The sequence below is a fragment of the Belonocnema kinseyi genome, chromosome 3 (assembly GCF_010883055.1).
Source record: "Belonocnema kinseyi isolate 2016_QV_RU_SX_M_011 chromosome 3, B_treatae_v1, whole genome shotgun sequence".
Taxonomy (NCBI): Eukaryota; Metazoa; Arthropoda; class Insecta; order Hymenoptera; family Cynipidae; genus Belonocnema; species Belonocnema kinseyi.
In genome coordinates, this window is record NC_046659.1 from 155374053 (window position 1) to 155395377 (window position 21325).

The following is a 21325-nucleotide window of genomic DNA, read 5'->3' on the forward strand; positions in this document are numbered from 1 at the left end:
AAAATTTGATTGTACAAAAAATAATGAAAAATTCAAAAGTTGCATTTTTTGGTCAAAATATGCAAGAGACGAAAAAAATGAGAAAAAACATGTTTATACAAAAAAGAGCTACAAATTTTAAATAATTATTTTTTATAGGATGCACAGTTTTTATTTTATGCCTAAAAAAACAATAAAAATAAAAAAGTTAATTTTTTGACAAACGACAAAAACTATACAAAAAATAAATAGACGAAAGTTACGCTTCCTTTTGCATCAATCATAAAAAATAACATTGAAAATAAACAAATTAAATTTTTTTAAAAAACGACACAATCTACGAACTTAAAATAATTAGACAAAAGTTGTTCGCCTAAAAAGATCTATAAATTTATTATTACTCATTTTTAGATAGGACGAGTAGATTTTCTTTCAATCGTAAAAAATAAGATAAAAAATAAAAAATTGTTTGAAAAAATACAGAAAAGACGAAAGAGGACATAGGATCCTATACAGGTTCCTGTATAGGACCATTTATGGGGTTCCTGCATCAGACCCTATGCAGATGCGCAGTGGTTTTTCTTTAATCGTAAAAAACAAGATTACAAATTTTTTTAAATTATAAAAAAAATGTATACATTTAATATAAAAGTGTTGAGTATAATGTAGAAAGGTTGAAAGTTGGGACAGAATCGAGTACGAAGCACGAGATACGTGATGAGAATGTGTTCGTTAAAGCCGAAGGAGCTTTAACAAAAGAGAGTTCACAATCACAAAATTACAGTATTGGATGTTTTGAGTCTTAATTTTTAAAGATTTACGCAAGAATGTGCGAAAATATAAAGACCGAGCGCATAGCGCGAGAACCAATAGTCGCGCGCTCAAACTCGCGAGCCGCATGCGTAGCGCGCGATGAGACTGTGTCCGCGTGGCGGGCAGATTTTTTTTCGCCCCTCCCCTCACTCCCCTAATCGGGCTACTCCTCCTCCTATTAAATTTCCTTAATTCCCCTCACTTCCCCTCTTTAAACAAATTACTTTTTTTGGTTCAAAATAACGTACGTACGTCAGATTTTCGATTAAGGTTTTCAATTTTTTATAAATAAACAAATATGATGAAAAAAATGGCAATTTTTTCTATTTGACATTCCTGTTCCTTCTCAACAATAGGAAATATTTTGTAATTAATTTCACTGTATAGATTTAATAAACATAAAGATATTTTTTTTTACTATGTTAAAATAAACAAACAAAAGATTTATAAACAAATTATTTGCTGAAAGTGTGTTTTCTTTAATTTTCATTAACCTTTCGTTTTTTTAAGGTATATTGCAAGTAATTTCGATGGACACAAAATATTATAATTAGGAAATTTCTTCTAAGATTATTTTTGTTAATATTATAAAGAAATTATCAAACATGATTAATTTTTTAAATTTTATTATTATTAAATTATTATTATCATTACATTTTTAAACTATCGTTTACATTATGAAATTCAACACAATTATTAAACAAATTATTCAGGCATTTGTCGACAAAAAAATTCACCTTTTTCGATGCTGGTTTTTTAAATTAGGAATCTCATGATAATTTCAGCTAAATTAATAATTTGCTGATAAGTTTTATGATTTTTTAAACAAATTTAATAAACAAACTTATTATTCGGTCATGTATCGACCAAAAAGTTTTTTGTTATGGCAGTACTTTATGGGGGAACTTCATAATAATTTCAGCAGCATCCATAATTTGTTGAATAATTTTATGTTTTTTAAAATAAAATTTAATGAAAAATTCACTATTCGGGCATTTATCCAGGGAAAAAATTCGTTTTTCTTTATGTCAGTCGTTTTGACTGTGAAATTCTTGATAATTTCATCACATTCCTACCTAGTTGATAAATTAAATGCTTTTTCAAAACAAATTTAATAAACAAATGCATTTTTTGGGCATTTATTAAGGACATTTTTCAATTCGAGACTTTATAAGGTTGCACTATGAATTTGTTTAATTAAAAGTTAAAAAATTTTTCAACTAATTATGAATGTTCCTGAAATTATCATAAAGATTCCAATTAAAAGGACTATAATTGAAAAAAGACCTACATCATAATTAGGCGCTCATTTAAGGCGCATTTAATACCAAAAAGCTAAATTTCGGACTTTGCATTTTTTCAAAAACATGCATACTGTCAGCTTTACGTAAAGCTAGTAGTACTATAGTAGAAATATTGTTTATATCACATTTTTTCTTTCACAGGAATTGAGAGCTCATTTCAGGTTTTTTTGTATGACCCCCGGCGAAATTTTTCAAAAACAACCCCTTTCACAAAAAACTACCTCAACAAATAAATATGCACTAATCATAAAAGTGAGAACATCAGAATTTATGGCTAATTTTCGGCTCTTCAACGCCCCCAAAATCCATTTTCCAAAACCATTCCTTAACATACAAACTACCCCTCACCCAAAAGTGCTGATAAAGTGCACGAAATACACGCACTAATCATTAAAGTGAGTACATCAGAATTTAAGGCTCATGTCAGGCTCTTCACAGCTTCATCAAAAAAAATTTTTCAAAAACATCCTTTAACATTTGAAAACTCACTTTTCAGATTAGTGCATATTTATTTTTTAGGGTAGCTTTTTGGGATAGGGGTTGTTTTTGAAAAATTTCGCCGGGGGTCATGCAAGAATCTTAAATGAGCCCACAATTACTGTAAGGGGAAAAATTTTTATATATAACCAATATTTCTACTGCTAGCTTTACGCAAAACTGGCGCAGTAAATGCATTTACAAAAAAATGCAAATCCTAAAACTTAAAAGAACTCTTAAGAGAACTTTTCTTCATTATAATTACAGAAAACACAATTTCAAAAAAAACAATTGTTTATAAACATTTTTTTGGTTATTGTATCATGATGGGATTCCTATTATTGATGGGCACCCGAAACGTCAAACAGAAAAAAAGTTCCATTTTTTCGGTCATATTTGTTTATTTATAAAAAAATTGAAAAACTAAATGACACACACGCGCAACTTTTCTTTAAAATTTTATTAGGTAGATATTCGTATATAATCGATAAATAAACATTCGCGAAGCACACTTTGACAGCTTCTTGTACATATATAATTTTTTATTAATTACTGTATTTATAAACAATATTAGGTCATTTTTGAAAGGTTTTTGATATTTATGAAGTGATTTTCGTTTTAAAACCATTTGAACTAATATAATGTGATAAAAAAATAAACATAAATGTATTTATTATTGTTATAAACAAATTTTGTACACAAATACGCATTTTATGCTAATTTTGAGCGTTACAGTTATTTTAACGTAGTTGCCCGTGATATTTTAGAAAACTATATTGCCATTTCAAAACTGCAATTGTTATTATCAAATTTTATAAAAAAATGCACAGTTTCAGCAATATAATAACACCGAACAGTATTAACGAAAATTGGCAAGCTCAACAAGCACGATTAAAAAAAGTACCTGAAACTCTTAAAATTGCTCTAACTGTAAATTTGTTTATAAAATTTGGTAATAACAATCACCGTTGTTAAATGAAATTATAGTTTACCCAAGCATAACTGGTAAGTGGAACATAACACCTTTTAAAAAAAATATACCTTATATGGACAAAATTTAATTTTATAATTGTTGTTAGATTCACAGAGGGACACAGTTTATATTTTTAAGATTTTTATCGGGTTGGAAAGGGGGACAATTTAGTTCTCAATACTTTATGGATTAAAAGAAAGATAATTTTCTATTATTAAGATTTTCGCTGGGTTGAAAGGGAGGAAGTTATTGTTTTCAATTTTTCTGAATTAGAAGCCGGAAGATTTTTATTTTTAAGATTTGTATAGAATAGGAAGCGACGAAATTCATTAGTTTTTTTTTTTTAATTTTTAATTGAAAGAGGTCATTTTACCGCACTATTACTGAGCCGGAAGGGTGGAAATTTGGATTTTTCAATTTCTTCTGATCTGGAAGAGATACATTATTTATCTTCAAGATTTTCAGCGACTCGGAAGGTGGGAATGTTGTCTTTATTTTTTTCTGAATTGTAAAAAAATAAATATTTTCATTTTTAAGATTTTTATTTAGTTGGAAGAAAGGAAATTTACATTTTTATTATTTCTCAATTTCAAGTTTTCAACTTTTTCTAAATTGGAAGCGGAACTTTTTTATTTAAAAAATTTTAATGAAGTTCGAAAAGGAAATTTCTTTCGCCCTTATTTCCGAATTGGTAGAAGAATTAAACATTTTTATTGAATTGATGGATGTAATTTTTTATTCTTTTTTTTAAATTGTATGGGAATTTATTTTTTATTTTTAACATTTCTAGTGAGTTGGAAGGGAGGAAATTTTTTTTTTCTGAATTGTGAGAGAAATATTTTTTGGCTTTTTAGTGACTCCAAAGGGATGAAATTTTGATTTTAATTATAAAAGGCACTTTTTTTTGTTTTCCACGTTTTTATTGAGTTCGAAGGTAGGACATTTTCGTTTTCTAGCTTTTCTAAATTGGAAGAGGCCAATGTTGTATTTTAGGCATTTTTATTAAGTTTGAAAATAGAAAACCCCAAAAATTTAACAAATTTAAAAATTCTTTGCTTTCAGCTAAAAAAACGTCAGTTTCGACATATGTAACTCAATAAAAAAACATGCTTCTTGCACATGTTCAAAAAATTCTAAATTGAACAATTTTTTCTAATTAGCAAAAATTGTACATACAGAAAATTTGCCATATTTTTTAACAAATAGGAAATTTTATTATATTTTGAAATCAACAAACCGTAAACAGAGATTCCCCACACTGGAAGATTCCCGAAATTAAAAAATTGCCGAAAATTTAAAATTCACGATTATTAAAATTTTATACAGTTTATGATATTACCGAATCAAAATTGGTGACATTATAAAATATCCAACAATGCAAACTTTCCGTAACAAGGAAATTTACGAATCTAAACAATTAAGAAATTGTTAAATAATAAATAAAAAACTACATTTATTTGATGAAAATATTATCGGGAATTCTCAAAATCAGTATCATTAAAAACTGTCGTGAACTTTCCAATGCAGAAATTTTTAATTCGGGAATTTTTTTATTTCTAATATTTTCTTTTTCGGGATTTTTCGGTCGTTTCGATATTAAACGATTTCTAAAAAATACAAAAATGTTCCGCTTCCATTTCTAAAAAATTTTAAACCAAAATTTCCTCCCTTTCAAGTCGCCAAAAATCTGTTTTAAAAAGTTGAAAAAGTCTGAAAATAGGAAATTCCACAAGTTAACTCAATAAACATGCATAAAATAAAAGGTAACTTTTTTAAATTTAGAAAAAACGTCGCTTACAACTCTAAAAATACCATTTCCTATTAAAAAAAAAACTTACACGAAAATTTCCTCCCTTCAACTCAAAAAATGTTAAAAATAACAAATTTTCAATGTAAAATATAACATGAATGTAAAATGTCACGAGTCAATTCAACGAAAATTGACGAATAAAAATTTCTCGTTCCGAACTAAATAAAAATATTAAAAATATCAAACTTTCCCGACTTCAAGTTATTAAAAATATAAGAAACAAAAAAGTTCATCTCCCAATTCTGAAAAAAAAATAACCCAAAATATCTTTCCTTTCAAGTAGCTAAAAATCTTTAATTTAAATTTGCTTTGGCAAATCAGACAAAATTGGAAATCAAAATGTCCTCACTTTTAACTAAATAAAAATGTTGAAAATAGAAAATTACACTTTTGCGCTTCAGAAAAAAAGTCTGGAAATGAGAAATTACACCCGTTAACTCAATTAACTTCCAGTTTGGAAAATAATAGTACACCGATTTTTACTTGAGTTTCTTTCCTTTCTTTTAAAATTAGAATTGTAATATTTTAATTTTTTTTATCGATACATCCTTTTAAGTTGACTTATTTTTATTTTAAGTCGTTTCGAATTTTTAATTAAAATATTTTGTAAATATGAATTCTAAATTGAGAATGATTTCATAATTGAAATAAGTGAAAAATAATTTAACTTAAAATTTAAAAAAAGTTGCAATCGAACTTATTTTAAATTGAATTGTATTTTGTGATACTTAATTTGTGATATTTCAAATTGGATACATTTTTGTTTCTAACAATTGGTAAAAGTTCTGGTCAAAAAATGAATTCAATGACTTGAAAAAATTATTTTACAGTTTTGATGATCATTCAAATAATAAAGATGTATCCTTCTTTGTTAGTCATATTTTTATCATCTTTTAAGATGACGAATTTAGAATCAGAATACGATAGAGAAAGTTTTTCGCTGATATCAGTAAGAAAAAATAAAAATGTGATTCATGCATTATAAAGAGACAATTCTTAACAAAGATTGTAAGTGAATAATCCATTCTGTAAAAAAAGTGAAGATTTCGTAGCCTTGGACTCATTTTATCGTTAGCACAAAGAAAAGGGTGAAATATGAATAAATGGTACAGAGCGACTGATCCCGAAGAAATTATGCGGGCATCGTAACACAATCCTAAAGTTCATCTTAAAATCGAACAATTCACCGGCATCTTGAAAATCGCTTCCCGTTACACCTGTGTTATTATTCAAAATACAGAATAACGGATCTACGTTTTCGAATTATAAAAAAAAATTATTTATTTATTTATTTTTCGCCTGGAAAATACAGAAAATTATCTCATCTTAAAATTACCTTTAATTATATAAATAGAAAACTCATCATATTTCATAGATCTTCTATCTTAAAGTGCGACATAATATGACTTCGCAGTAAGATTGTTTAAACAATGTTTGGAAATTTATTTTACGACACAAAAGACCTGATAGGTTATCGCGTGCGTGACTTGGAAAATATACACACTATTTAAAACAAAAGGAATTTTCAAACAAAAAATTATCGCTTATTCTCGTGAATAAAATGTATGGTTAACATATTAATGCGATGTGTATAAAAAGTAAATATAAGTACTTAGAAGGTCATTTTGAGATAAGATTCTGTAATAAGTTTTTACGTACATCGTATTTTTGAACAATTTAAAAAATAAGATTATTCTTATAAAAATTTGCGATGGAATTTTAGAGAACTTCGGAGCTAATAAAATGCTTTCTAAAAGAAGTGATACTAACATGATTTTTTGAAGAAAAAGAAACCTTCAAATATAAGTTAAAATTTTATTTTGAATATACCGCTCAAAGTAAATGGCGTTTCTCGTATTGCGCAGGAGCAAGCATGCTGCTGCGGCCATTCACAATCTTTCACTTGAGAAGAAGAAGGATTCTGACTTCAATTTATCACAAGTTAAATGATTTTGGTCACTGATATTATTATTTTTTGTGTATCGTTTCTGTAAAGTGGGTAATTTTTAGTTTAATATTGTAGAAAATTAAATATTTTAAAGGAAATTGGGACAGTATCAATAAGTGGCGCCATAAACTTACAAAATTTTGGCGCAAAATTCAAATTCGTTTATTTTTAAATGTTCAAATAATGCTATCTGGCGCTTTCTATAAACAAACTGGATATATTTCGATAATTAAAAATATTTCACTTACTCAAACTTCACGGATTGTACTTCTTGAGTGCAATTTTACTGTAAATGGCGACACTGCTTGATTACTGGCGATACATTTACCAAATCATTTTGTATTAGAATTACCAATTTCTTTAGCAGATTTAGTTACTAATTAATTTATTGGGTCATTCTTAAACATTCAATTAGCAGTTGTTTACTAATTAGCAGTAAATGAATCGGCACTATTTGAATTAGAAGAAAATTACTACCAACTAGTAATTTCCTATTAATTCAGATTTAAAATAGGGTTTTCTTAGTTGATTCAGATACCTTTGAGAGCATTTTTTTCGTTTTTTTCTTTTATTGGACGACTCGTCGATCCCATAAATGAAGCGCCTTTGTCAAGGGCTGCGAAACACTGTTTTGAACGTGACCAAGCGTCGCGCGTGCCGATCAGACCTCCCGTTATATTTCTGTTGCATATGCCTCTTGACATTACTCCATTATATTACATGAAAAATTATGTTTATTCTATTTTTCAAAGCAAATATTAAGTTAAAGCACAATATTTCTAATAACTCTATATTGGGGTAATTATACGAAAAGTTTTATTTTTCATTTAAAATTTTTACATTATAACATAATATTTCTAATCACTGTATATTAGGGTGAGCAGAAAAATATTATTATATTTTTCATATCAAATTTTTCATTATACGTAGCCCAATTTTTCTATAGAATGATTGAAAAAATTATTTTATTTTCATAGTGAATTTTTAATTATAGTACAATATTTCTTATAAGTTTATATTACTGGGATAAAATCAATTTATTTTATTTTTCAATGACATTTTTTTATTATATCAAAATACTTGTAACGAAAAATAAATAAATAAAATTCCTAACACTATAAAATTCTCGAAGCAGAAAATCTTATACAAATAGAAAATTGCCAAAATATCACGAATAATAAAATTCCCGAACATTTTATAATATTGCTGTATTTTAAAATTTTTGAAAAATGAAATTCCTGACAAAAAATTGCCGAATTATAAAATATAGGACCATGTAAAATTCCTGTCACTAGAAAATTCCCGATTTTAAACCATTACAAAATTGTTTTTCAATTAATATTATTTATTAAAAATAAAATAATCTAATATTTTACCAAAGTTCTTGGAATAAAAAACTTATTCTCGTATTCTTCTTTCTTTTACTGGGAAATATTTTTTAAAATTATTTTAACTTTAAATTCAAACAATAATTTTTTAAATATACATTGAACATTAAAGAAATTAATATTTCGTTACTGTATTTTGAATATAAATATAATTTATTTTAAAAACCCATTCTAGTAATTGTTTAAATTGGGGAATTTTGCAGTATCAAATATTTAATAATTTGATATAATTTTCTATTAGAAATTTTATTATTCCTGCAATTTTCAAATAAACTATTGAACATTTTTTAATTTGCTAATATTATGAATTTTTCGGTGATTTTATTATTCGATAATTTTTCATAGCGGGATTTTTATAATCTGGCAGTTTTATCAACTCGGGAATTTTTTATTTTGAATATTTCCTTTTTTTGGAATTTTCAGGGCCAGAATATATATTAGGAAATTAAATCCGATTCTAACAAAAATTTTGGCTTGTATGATTCTAAATATTGAGGACTTGATCTCGAAAAATATTTTTTGCTCAGAAATTGATGTAATTATATTTGGGTTTTCCTACTTCTAATTACAATAACTAAATTTCCTTTACTTGAAATTATTTCAGTTCTATCGAAGAATGAGTCCCAAATTTTAGAAAAGTAAAAATTAATATTGATGTTAAAAAAATATTATTTAAGCGCATTTAATAAATAAAAATTAATAATCTCTTCGTTTGAAATACTGTTTGTATTTGAATATAATTTCTAAATAATATATTGAAATATTTTATTCTATTATGGTGCTAAATGATTAAAAAAATATTATGGAAAAAGAGGGTAGAATTTCTCTCGATTGCATTGATTTATTATTTTTATTTTTATTATTATTTAGGTGTATAAGCAGTAACCAGAAATATTAATGAATTATTGAAAAAATTGCTAGTCACAAACCCACAAAATGTGTTTTTCATTTATTAATATTCAGGATTACTCTTTTTATATTATCAATGAAATTTAATTCCCTTTTTCCGAAGATAAAAAATATTTAGGGGTCATTTTCGCGCTTTAATTGTGGTTAAATTATATATTTTTTTGTTTACTATAAGTCCAATAATACACATGAATATTAATTTTTGCTCCATAAAATGTGAGGCTTATTCTCCGATGAAATTGAAGTAATTTAATGTATTGAAAGAATTTTTGTTTATTTAAACTACCAGTAAAAAATTCTAAAAACGAATTACACCAATTTCTGGCCAAAAAAAACGACCCGATTCAATGCTAATTTGTTTCCGTGTAGACTTAAAAAATATAGGGCTCTTTAATATGTCGTTAAAATTGATATACTTAAAAAAAATGAATTGAACCAGTATCCGATCATATGAGCAAATATAAAAAAACGATTATAAAGCTTACTAAATTTCGTGTCGATTGAACCTTAGTTGAAATATTTTCTAAAAACCGAGATAAAGACCGACCTAGTGAATAAAAAAAATTGAAACTTAACTAGAATCAAGTCTAGGATCTCCTCTTCAAAATGAGATCTATAACATAATAAAATATTTACTGGTTCTCAAATTATCATGAAAAATGTGGAAGCATTTCCAAGACGAAAATCGGCTAGTCGCGCGGCAATCACATCGGAAACAAGAGCCGGGAGAATGGACTGGCTCACACGACGAACCGATTTCGGCCTTGGGAACGCTTCCACATTTTTTATTATAATTCAAGAACCATTAAATATTTGTAAATGTGCTTGGTCTCATTTTAAATAGGAGATTTGAGACCTTAATTCTGATAAATTTCAATATTTTCCATTATTTTCTTTAAACTTAAGCATTCATCAAGTGGAAGTTGAGAATCCCCCAATTTATTCAAAATACTTCACGAAATTTAAAAAGCTTTCTAACGGGTTTTTAAAAAAAAAAATTAAGAGAACTTTTTAGAATGACTGAAAAATAGTTGCATAAAATGAAAAGGAGACGAACCTTTCGAAAAAGAATTTTCCTCATTTACCCCCGTCGGTGGATGTACGAAACTCTCCAAAAGCGATGTCGCCCCTATTTAAACAAAAATCACTTCTGCAAAAGGTGTCATCAATTGACGCACCCGAAAAACTCTCAATATGCGAACTGCACTGTTCCTAAATGCAAGAATATCCAACCACCTCATCTTTCGTCCTTACATGAAAATTGTCACTTTTCTTGTATTTTCTATAAAATTCCAAATCACTCACTTTTCCTCGCTCAAAACCCCACAAAAATATGTAAAATACAACTTATGCAGAATGAAACATCCCCTCAAAAATATATTTTCATAGATGCATCACCGCCCACTCTTTTATAAATTCATCAATCAGAACAGAATTGTTAATAACCAAATCTCTGAAAATTCTCACCGCGGTAATTATGAATAGCGGTACCGCGGTTTCATAAATGTCACGATTTCACATCTTTTAGAAAAATCCCAACTCCTTGTCCTTCATTTGTTTATTTTTCAACTCTGCATTTTCACTGCAATTTAAAATGATTCCGCACATCAAATTGGTTGGTACAGGAAATACTCTCACGGGCAAAAAGACGTCTTCATCCAAGAAAAGATTTTTGTCCCGGAAAAGAAGAATGGAATTCTTGAACTGCACGTGTATGCTTTGAAAAAAAGTGCCGTACGCATTTAGGTACAACTAGGAACGCGGTACACGAGGGACTCCCCGCAGCGCGTGGACCAGTACTCGAACAAACCTCCACCTCTCTTCTTGGTGGTACCGGATATGTATTATCCTTTTTGTCTCCTCTCTTTCTCTCTCTCACATTTTCTCTCTCGCTCACCCATTTTAGTTCATATATATATGCAAATAAATGCACACATGTTCGATAAAGTGAACCTGTGTTGGTGGGAAGATAACGCCTCTTGGTTTGATTGGACAGGGGCAGTGGTAACGGGTCGGCGGCCACAGTTGCCACGCCTCACGACCACTCCATGCATAACACCCCCACCTTTGTATATCTCTCCTGCTCACTCTTTTATCTTCTCTCTCGATTTTCCCTCTTTAGTTAAGGGACACCAACACTGGAAAAACAGAGTCGAGGGTTAGAAGTAAGCTTGTGTATTTAGTTTGTACTGAAAGAGAAGGACGACCTCGGGTATACCAAATTCCCACGGTGACACTGAAAATCCTTCATCCCTTTTTTTTTAGACGGGTGGCCGAAATATGCAATGTGAGATTAACAAATGCGGAAAATATTGATGTTTTTTGTTATGAGCGGAAGAACTATATTTTTCAGTTTTTCGTATTGACATCCTTTTTTTTAGTGCAAGTATTTTGTACAGAAAAAGATATTTTGTTTCTAGAGTACTTAACAAGTTGACACAATAGGAAGTAAACAACCCCTGGAAATGATTAATAACCTATAGTATCTCTTTATCGTAACCTCTAGGAATTGTTAATAACAGTATATAGTAAAGGTCAATAACAACCAATAACAATGGAAAATAAGATCCCCTATTCATATATAGTAACAATAATACAAACCTTAGTAATAATCCCTTCTAGTGAAATATAAAAAACCTTTAATAATATATAATATACAACAACAGCAGCTACAATAACAACTTTTAACAACGAATATAAACAATCCTCAATAACAAACAATAAATGTAACAATGAGAAGCAACCATAGTAAACGACAATAACAATCCCTATAGTAACGGAGAATAATAACAACCTTATAGTAAAATCTAAAAAAAACCTTAGTAAAATCCTAAACAAAATACAATAACAATATGCAGGGACGGTTCGTAACAATACTTTTAAGAACAAGAAATAAAAATACATCATAAAAAAAATAACTTTAACAATGACCAACAACAACCATAAAGTAAACGACAATAGCACGCAAGCATAATAGTCCCTATTTAGTAACGAAGAATAATAAACACCTTAGGTGTTTATTATAAACAATGGGCATTTCGTTAAAATTATATTTATATGATTAATGATATATGATATAATTTATGTTTATATATCATAAAATTATATTTTTGCTTTTAACGGAATATAAACAACCACTCACAAAATAAAATGACAACAACTAGCAATGGTCAATAACTATTTTCAAAAACGATTAATAATAATTTTTAGTAACAAACAATAACTTCAACAAATATCAACAACAGCCGTAGTAAACAACAATAGCAAATAAATAACGATACCTATAGTAACGGAGAGTAATAAAAACCTTATAACAATTCCTTTTGATGGAATAAAGAACACCTAACAAAGCACAATAAAAGCACCTATAAACGGGTAAAGCTCCGCTGCTATACCTATAGTAAGGGTCAGTAACAAATCTTAACAATGACCAGTAACAATCCCCATACAAAGCGGACAAAAATATAAACCTTTAATATCATTTACCGGAATATAATGAAATCTCTAATAAATTAAAAACACCTATCAACGGATAATAACAATTTTTAACAATGAAGAATAATAATCCTTAGTAACAAAATCAATAACTTTAACAAAGACCAAGAACAGCCATAGCAAACGACAATAACAAATAAATAACAATACTTATAGTAACGGAGAATAATAAAAACCCTTTAACAATTCCTTTTAACGGAATATAAAAAACACCCAAGAAAGTATAATAACAATAAAGGAGTAAAGATCCCCTCTGATATAGGGTAGAGTGGGGTTAAAAGTGTCGCAGCGAAAAGTTCCACACATTATATTACGTGGATTTTTAATGACTTATATAAGTTTTAATGGACCAAAGAAATAACCTCATTTAGTTTGGACTTAGTGTTACGAAAAGTCAACTTTTACCACTTCTGACCGCGCCCTACATATTATTTCTTCTTTTTTTACCGTATGTGGCACTTTTTCCTCGCGGTACTTTGAACCCCACTCTACCCTACCTATATAGTAATAGTCACTAACAACTCTTAGTCATGATCAATAACAATCCCTACAATAACGGACAATATAATAATAATACCATTTAACTTAATATCATAAAACCTCTGACAAAATAAAATAGCAACAACAACGAGCATAGTGAACATCAGTAACAAAAAGATAACAACACCTATAGTAACGGAGAATAATAACAATCTTATAACAATTCATTTTAACAGAATATAAAACGCATCCAAGAAAGTGCAATAACGAAACCTATTAACGGGTAAAGATCCCTTGCTGTACCTATAGTAAGGGTCATTAACAACTCTTAGCAATCACTAATAACAATTCCTACAATATCGGATAATAATACTAACCTTAGTAGAAACACCATTTAACGGAATATAATGAAACCTCTAACAAAATAAAGTAACAACAGCTAGCAACGGTTAATAACTATTTTTAACAATGAATAATAATAATTCTTGGTAAAAAACACAAACTTCAAGAAAGATCTATAACAGCCATTGTAAAAGACAATAAGACAAAATAAAAATGTACCTATAGTAACAGAGAATAATAAAAACCCTATCAAAATTCCTTTTTTCACCTAATATAAAAAACATCTAACGAAGCACAATAACAATAACTAAAAACGGGTAAAGATCCGCTGCTATACCAATAGTAAGGGTCATTAGCAACTCTTAGCAATCACTAATAACTATATTCCTACAATAACGGACAATAAGACAAACCTTAGTAACAATACAATTTAACGGAGTATAATGAAACCTCGCGGAAAAAATAAAATAACAACACCTAGCAACGGTTAATAACAATTTCAACGACAAATAATAACAACACTTAGTAACAAACAATAATTTTTACAGGGTCCAACAACGAGCATCGTGATTAGTGAACATGAGTAGCAAAAAGATAACACCTATAGTAATGGAAAATAATAAGAATCTTATAACAATTCGTTTTAAGAGAATACAAAAAACATCAAGAAAGTACAATAACAACACCTATAAACGGGTGTAGATCCCCTGTTATACCTATAGTAAGGGTCATTAACAACTCTTAGCAATCACTAATAACATTCCTTAGACAATAACGGGCAATAACACTAACCTTAGTAGAAATACTATTTAACGGAATATAATGAAACCTCTAACAAAATAAAATAACAACACCTAGCAACGGTTAATAACTATTTTTAATAACGAATAATAATAATTCTTAGTAACAAACAAAAAATTCAAGAAAGATCAACAACAGCCATAGTAAACGATAATAACACAAAATAGAAATATCTATAGTAACGAAGAATAATAAAAATCTTATGACAATTCATTTGAACAGAATATAAAAAACATCCAAGAAAGTGCAATAACAAAACCTATTAACGGGTAAAGATCCCTTGCTGTATATATAGTAAGGGCCATTAACAACTCTTAGCAATCACTAATAACAATCCCTACAATAACGAACAATAATACTACTAACCTTAGTAGAAATACCATTTAACGGAATATATAGTGAAACCTCTAACAAAATAAAATAAAAACACCTAGTAACGGTTAATAACTATTTTTAACGACGAATAATAATAATTTTTAGTAGCAGACAATAACAATTCTTAGCAACAAACAATAACTTTAACAAGGACCAACAAAAGTCATAGTGAACACCAGTAACAAAAAATAACAACACCTATATAGTGACGGAGAATAATAACAATCTTATAACAACTCCTTTTAAGGGAATACCAAAAATATCTTAAAAAGTAGAGCATTATTCTTCATCATGCAAGAGGCAATTAGAAAAATTTGAAAAAATTTATGAATATAAAAAAACATTTCTGAAGCAATTTCAGTTAACAGATTTAAGAAATAATAAAAATTGTTGCTTAAAAGTACAAAAATGTGCAACTGTACTATCTTCAGTTCTTATAAAGATATTAGGGATTAGGGCGATTCAAAATCCAAACTGTAACGGATAGGCTTATTAATTAGCAACTGACATTGAGATCCCCTATAACTTATAATAAGATTCAGTAACGATTTTCAAGACGAATAATAACAATTCGCCAATCCCTATAATAATAGACACGATAATGCAAATCTTAGTAATAATCTCTATAATGAACGTAATAAGAAAATACTTTTGATAAAATACAATAAAAACACCTACAAACAGACAATTACAACTTTGAACAACGAATGATAATAAGAAATCTAAGAAAGTACAATAACACAACTAGAAACGCTTAACGACAACTTTTAACAACGGACAATAAGATCTTCTGTGCTTATTGTAATGATCACCAACAACTCTTAATAGCGAACAATAACAATCCTTATAAGAACGGACAATAATAAAAACCTTAGTATACAAATCGCTCTTAACGGAATTTAAAAAGCCTGTAACAAAATACTTTAAAAACACCTATGGCAAAGGTTATTGGCAAATTTCAAGAACGAATAATAAGAATCCATGGTAACAAACAATAAGTTTAACAATGCCCATCAACAACCACCGTAAACGATAATAAAAAACAAAAAATGCATATATAATAACGGAAACTAATAACAACCTTAGTACAATCCCTTTTAACGAAATACAAAAAAACCACCAACAACGTAATAACAATACCTAGAAACTGTTAATAACAAATCTTAAACGTGAAATAACATTACATATAGATACGGCAATAACAACCCATAGCAATGCTTAATAACAATTAAAAAATATTAGTTATAGTCAATAGCAACCCCGAGAAATTACCAATAAAGCAAGCCCCAGAAAAGATCAACACGAACTCTTAATAGCAAGAAAAGCACAGTAAAAAAGAATCTTAGAAATGTTACGCACCTAAAATTCAGAAATGAACTTAAATTCAGAGATGAACTTTAATTCAGAAAAAATTTGTCTGAACTTAAGAAGATCAATATCTATAAATTTCGGAATATAATATTTAATCACAAAAGGTTGCTTAAATCCAGAGCAACTTTACTTGAATTCTGATACATTTTTTCTTCCGTTAAGTTTATCTCTGAATTTAAGTACAATTAGCAAATTATTCTTCTTGTATTAATAAATATTTAACTTTTTTGATGAAAATTCTTTTCTTTTTTGTGTTCAAAATTAATTTTTGAAAGTCAAAATTTAAATACTATTTTTTCAAAAATTGGTCTTTTTATCATTTGAAAATTTAACTATTGATAGAAAATTTATATGTATTTTGTTGAAGATTTGCATTTTGGGTAAGGAACTGAACCCTATTATGGTAGAAAATTTGACTTTTTGGTTAAAAATTCAACTATCTAGTGAAAAATAAATTCACTTTGTAGGAAATTCAACTGATTTGGTTACATTTCTTTTTGTTGGCAATCATTTTCTTAATTAAAAATGTAACTATTTTATTTTAGATGAAAGCTTTTCTTTCTGAGTTGAAAATTAATTTATTTTGTTGAATTCTATTTCAATTTGCAGAAAATTAATCTTTTTGTTTTAAAATTCATTTTTTCAGTTGAAGATTTAACTATTTTGTTAATAATTCTTTTATTGTTGATAAATTATATGAATTTTTTCCAAAACATTAATTTTTTCAATTTAGAATGTAACTATTCTATTTTTGGCTGGTAATTTATGTCTTTTGTTGAAAATTCGTCTTTCACGGTAAAAAATGTTATTATATTGTTAAAAATTCGTTTTTAGTAAGTTCGATTGATAATCAATTTTTTCAAAAATTAAAATTCAATTATTATTATCTGGTAAAAAATTATATTACTTTGTAGAAAATTCAACAATTTAGTTGAAAATTCATTTCTGTTTTGTTTTGTTACAAATTTTAATTTTTGGTTGAAAATTGTTCTGCTTAGGTTGAATTCAACTAGTTTGGTGGACAATTGATTCAATTGTCTAGAATTCAACTATATTGTTAAAAATCCGTTTTTTATTTTTGTTTTTTTTAATAATTTTTTAAATTGAAAATTTAAATATTTCATTTTAGATGAAAATTTTTCTTTCTTTGTTGAAAATTAATTTATATTCTTGAATTTTCTTTTATTTTGTAGCAAATTAATCTTTTTGTTTTAAAATTCATTTTTCGGTTAAAGATTTAAATATTTAGTTGGAAATTCTTTTATTTTGAATGAATTATAATTTTTTTCTCAAAAATTATTCTACTTCCTATAAAATTCATCAGTTTTGTTAAAAATTCAACTAAATTATTGAAAATTTGATTCACTTTTCGATTGAAAATTACATTTTTTAATTATTTTAATATTTCACTTTTTAATGTAAATTTGTCTTTTTCAGCTGAAAAGCCGACTATTTGGTTAAAAATTCCTGTATTCTGTAGAAAATTTTGATAAAAATTAATATATTTTGGATATTTTGGTTGGAAATAAAACTATTTGATTAAAAATTCGTTGTTTTTTTCTAAAAGCCTGTTTTTTCCCATTTGAAATGTAACTATTTCAGTTTTTGTAGACAATTAATGTTTCTTTTTTAAAAATTCATATTTTTCGATAGTTAAATTTAAAATGGCAAACATTTATTTTGTAGAAAAAAACTAATTTTTGATCAAATAGTTTAATTTTCAACCAAAGATATAAATTTTAAACAAAGTATTTAATCTTTTAACTAAATACTTGAGTTTTCAGCATGTAAATTAATTTTTTACCAAAAGAGGGAAATTTAAGAAAAAAATCCATCAATTTTCAACTATATAGTTGATTTTTAAATAAAAAAATAAGAAATTTGAACATAAACAATGAATTTTCAACAACAACAAAAATAATTTTCTACTTCTCGGTAAGACTTTTTGTTGTTCTTGAAAATTGATCTTTTATGTTCATCTATTTGGTAGAAAGCTTAAATACTTTGTTAAAAATGTATATCTTTTGTTAAAAATTAAACTCTTTTATTAAAAATTCGATTTTTTTCTAAAAAATTTATTTTTACCATTTAAAGACTCATGTTTTTTGTTAAACATTCGTCTTTTTCAGTCGAAAATTAATCTTTTTCGTTCAAAATTCAACTTTAATGTTAAAATTTCTTCTTTTTTAGTTTAAGACTCAACTATATTGAAAAAATTGATGTATTTTGTTAAAAATGTATCCATTTGGTAAAAAATTAGTTTTATGTGTTGAAAATTCAATTATTTGGTTGATAGTTCAACAGTTTAACTGCTTGGTTACAAATTAAAATTTTTGGTTGAAAATTAAACTATTTTTTTAAATTCGTTTTTGTTCCTTAAAAAATTGACTTTTCCCATTTAAAATGTAACTATTCCAATTTTATTTTTTTGGTAGAAAATGAATCTTCTCAGTAGAAAATTATTATTTTTGGCTAAAATTTCAAATGTTTGGCCAAGAGTTAATCTATTTTGTTGAAAAATAGAAGAAAAACGTCTTTCATAAAATAAATAAGTAAGTTCTGAAGACTGAAAAGGCTGATCTTTTTCATAACAAGAGAGAGAGAGAGAGAGAGAGAGAGAGAGAGAGACGCAAGGTTCTACAGGTTGTTGTAAATCCACCTGAGAGGAATAAAACCTTTAATGATCCTCTCGAGAGTGTCCAGTGTCCAGTGTGCCCAAGCGGCAGGTACCAAAATTTACGGCAAGAAAATCGTTTCCAGATGTCTCTTATTTAGCAATTCTGTGTGCCCATCGACTGTACCAAGTTCCCACGACTAAATTACTATGCTACTACACGAAAATAAATTCTTCCCTCAAAATCTTACACTTTCCCCGTTTTCAATTTTCAACCTGTGCGCTCCCAGAATAATACAACCTTGCACCAGAACTCAATTATACAACTTTGTAAGGTGCAAAATGGAAATGAAAAAGGCCACTACTTCTCATGCAGTTCTCACCTGATACCCGTGAGAAATTTTTTTTTTCTTCCAAAAGTTACTTCCACTTGCTAGTTCTCACAGTTTCAAAAAAAAACCAAAATGTCCTTCAAAAATGCCCTCGAAAGAAATCAAAACAAATGTTATTTTAATGATTTTTTCATATTGGGAAATAATTAACACACTCGAAAAATTAAAAAGTTGAATTTAAAACAAGATTATTGTTTGGAAAGTATATTTTTTTAATTATAGCGGGAAAATCTCATTGGTTGGGCGAATTGCCGGAAACAATTCAGATTTCAGTTTTTTTTTCATTGTAATTTTCTTCAGTTTTCAGTTCTCTAAATTTCTGAATTCATAATTTTATATCATTTAAAGATTTTTAATGTCAATTATCATACACAAACGAATTTAATGCAAGACATATTTTGTTGATATAACATTCTTTGTGAAAAGTGAAACTTCATAATAGGGTCTTTAGTTGATTTTTAGATAATACATTCTTCAAATGCTACAAACAATTCTGAAAATTTTAGTGCATTCAAAAATTTTTGTGAATACTTTATTCTTGAGACAAAAAAATATTGAGGAAAAAGTATCGAAATCGCTATTCAAAAATGATGTGAACTTGATACGTCACATTCTGCAAATCACTCAAACAATCATTAAAGTTACTTCATTGACTAATAAAGTATCTAGCAGATATCTGGAGAAAATTCAAACTATGATTTCTAATAAGAGAGAAAAAAATTCAATTTTGCTTAAAATATAATTTTTTTTTTAATTTATTATGTTTATTAAATTTAAAAACACATTTTTTATATACCTTTTGGACAATAACTGAATCACTTCCGTGTTCTTTTAATTTAATTGTGAAAAAAATATTTGGAAGTATGCAACAACCAATGGCGTAGCCTGGGGGGGCTTGGGGCTCTAGCCCCCCCCCCCCCAGAAACTAAGTATTTTCATTATTCAATTCTCTTTTCCCCGACTCTTTGTCTATACAAAAACCCGAAGCCCCCTCCGAAAAAAAATCGAAGCCCCTCCCCCGAAAAAAATCCTGGCGACGCCACTGGCAACAACCGCATTATTTGAATAATGATAATATGAGAAAATTACCAATTTTAAATGTATTACGAAAGAACATTAATTTTCTTCAAATTATAATTATTCTTGATTCTATAAATCATCAAAATTCCCATTTGTCTTCGTAGGCTTTACAGCCTTTTCCCTATTTCCCCTCTTTTCTCCTCTTCTACGTTTTCCCACTTAAATACGCACTGAATCAATTGAACCCAATAAAAATTATTATTGGGTACAATTCAACTCTTTGGTTGAAAACTAACTCTTTTATTAAAAATTATTATTTTTGTTTTAAAAATTTAACTGCTTTGTAGAAAATTCGTCATTTCGTCTTTAAAATTCAACAATTTGATTGAATTTTTTTTTCTTTTTTTGACTGAAAAATTTTTCTTGTTTAAAAATTGTCCATATTTGTCAAAAAATCATTTTTTTTAAATACATCAGGTTGGTTGAAAATTACTCTATTTTAGTTGAAAATTGGTATTTTTTTGCAGAACATTATAATCTTCCTGGTGGAAAATTCATCTTTTTGATTCAAAATTGATATATTTTAGTTGGAGTGTAATCATTTTATTTAGAAATTTATCACTTTGCTAGAAAATATTATTTTGTTGAAAAATTTTTTTTATGCTTAAGGGCATGTGACACAGCTAAATACCTATATTACCGACCACAGTTTTTCAGTTGACTGAATGTTTCTTTGAACCTAAGAACTTTTTTTGTAAATAAAATATCGAGCTGAAACTTTGGGAAATGTATTAGAGAACAATAAAGTACGTTTAGGTACAGCATTTTTGTAGG

The 21325-nt window shown here is 27.6% G+C and overlaps 1 protein-coding gene across 1 annotated transcript in view; it reads right to left on the bottom strand.

Moving 5' to 3' along the window:
* Positions 1-11344, bottom strand: part of LOC117170196 (single-minded homolog 2) — a 101017-nt gene extending 89673 nt beyond the window's left edge. The window contains exon 1 of the mRNA XM_033356788.1: positions 10659-11344. The gene's annotated coding sequence lies outside the window, so the exon portion shown is untranslated. The remainder of the gene's footprint in view (positions 1-10658) is intronic.
* Between the last annotated feature and the right edge of the window lie 9981 nt (positions 11345-21325).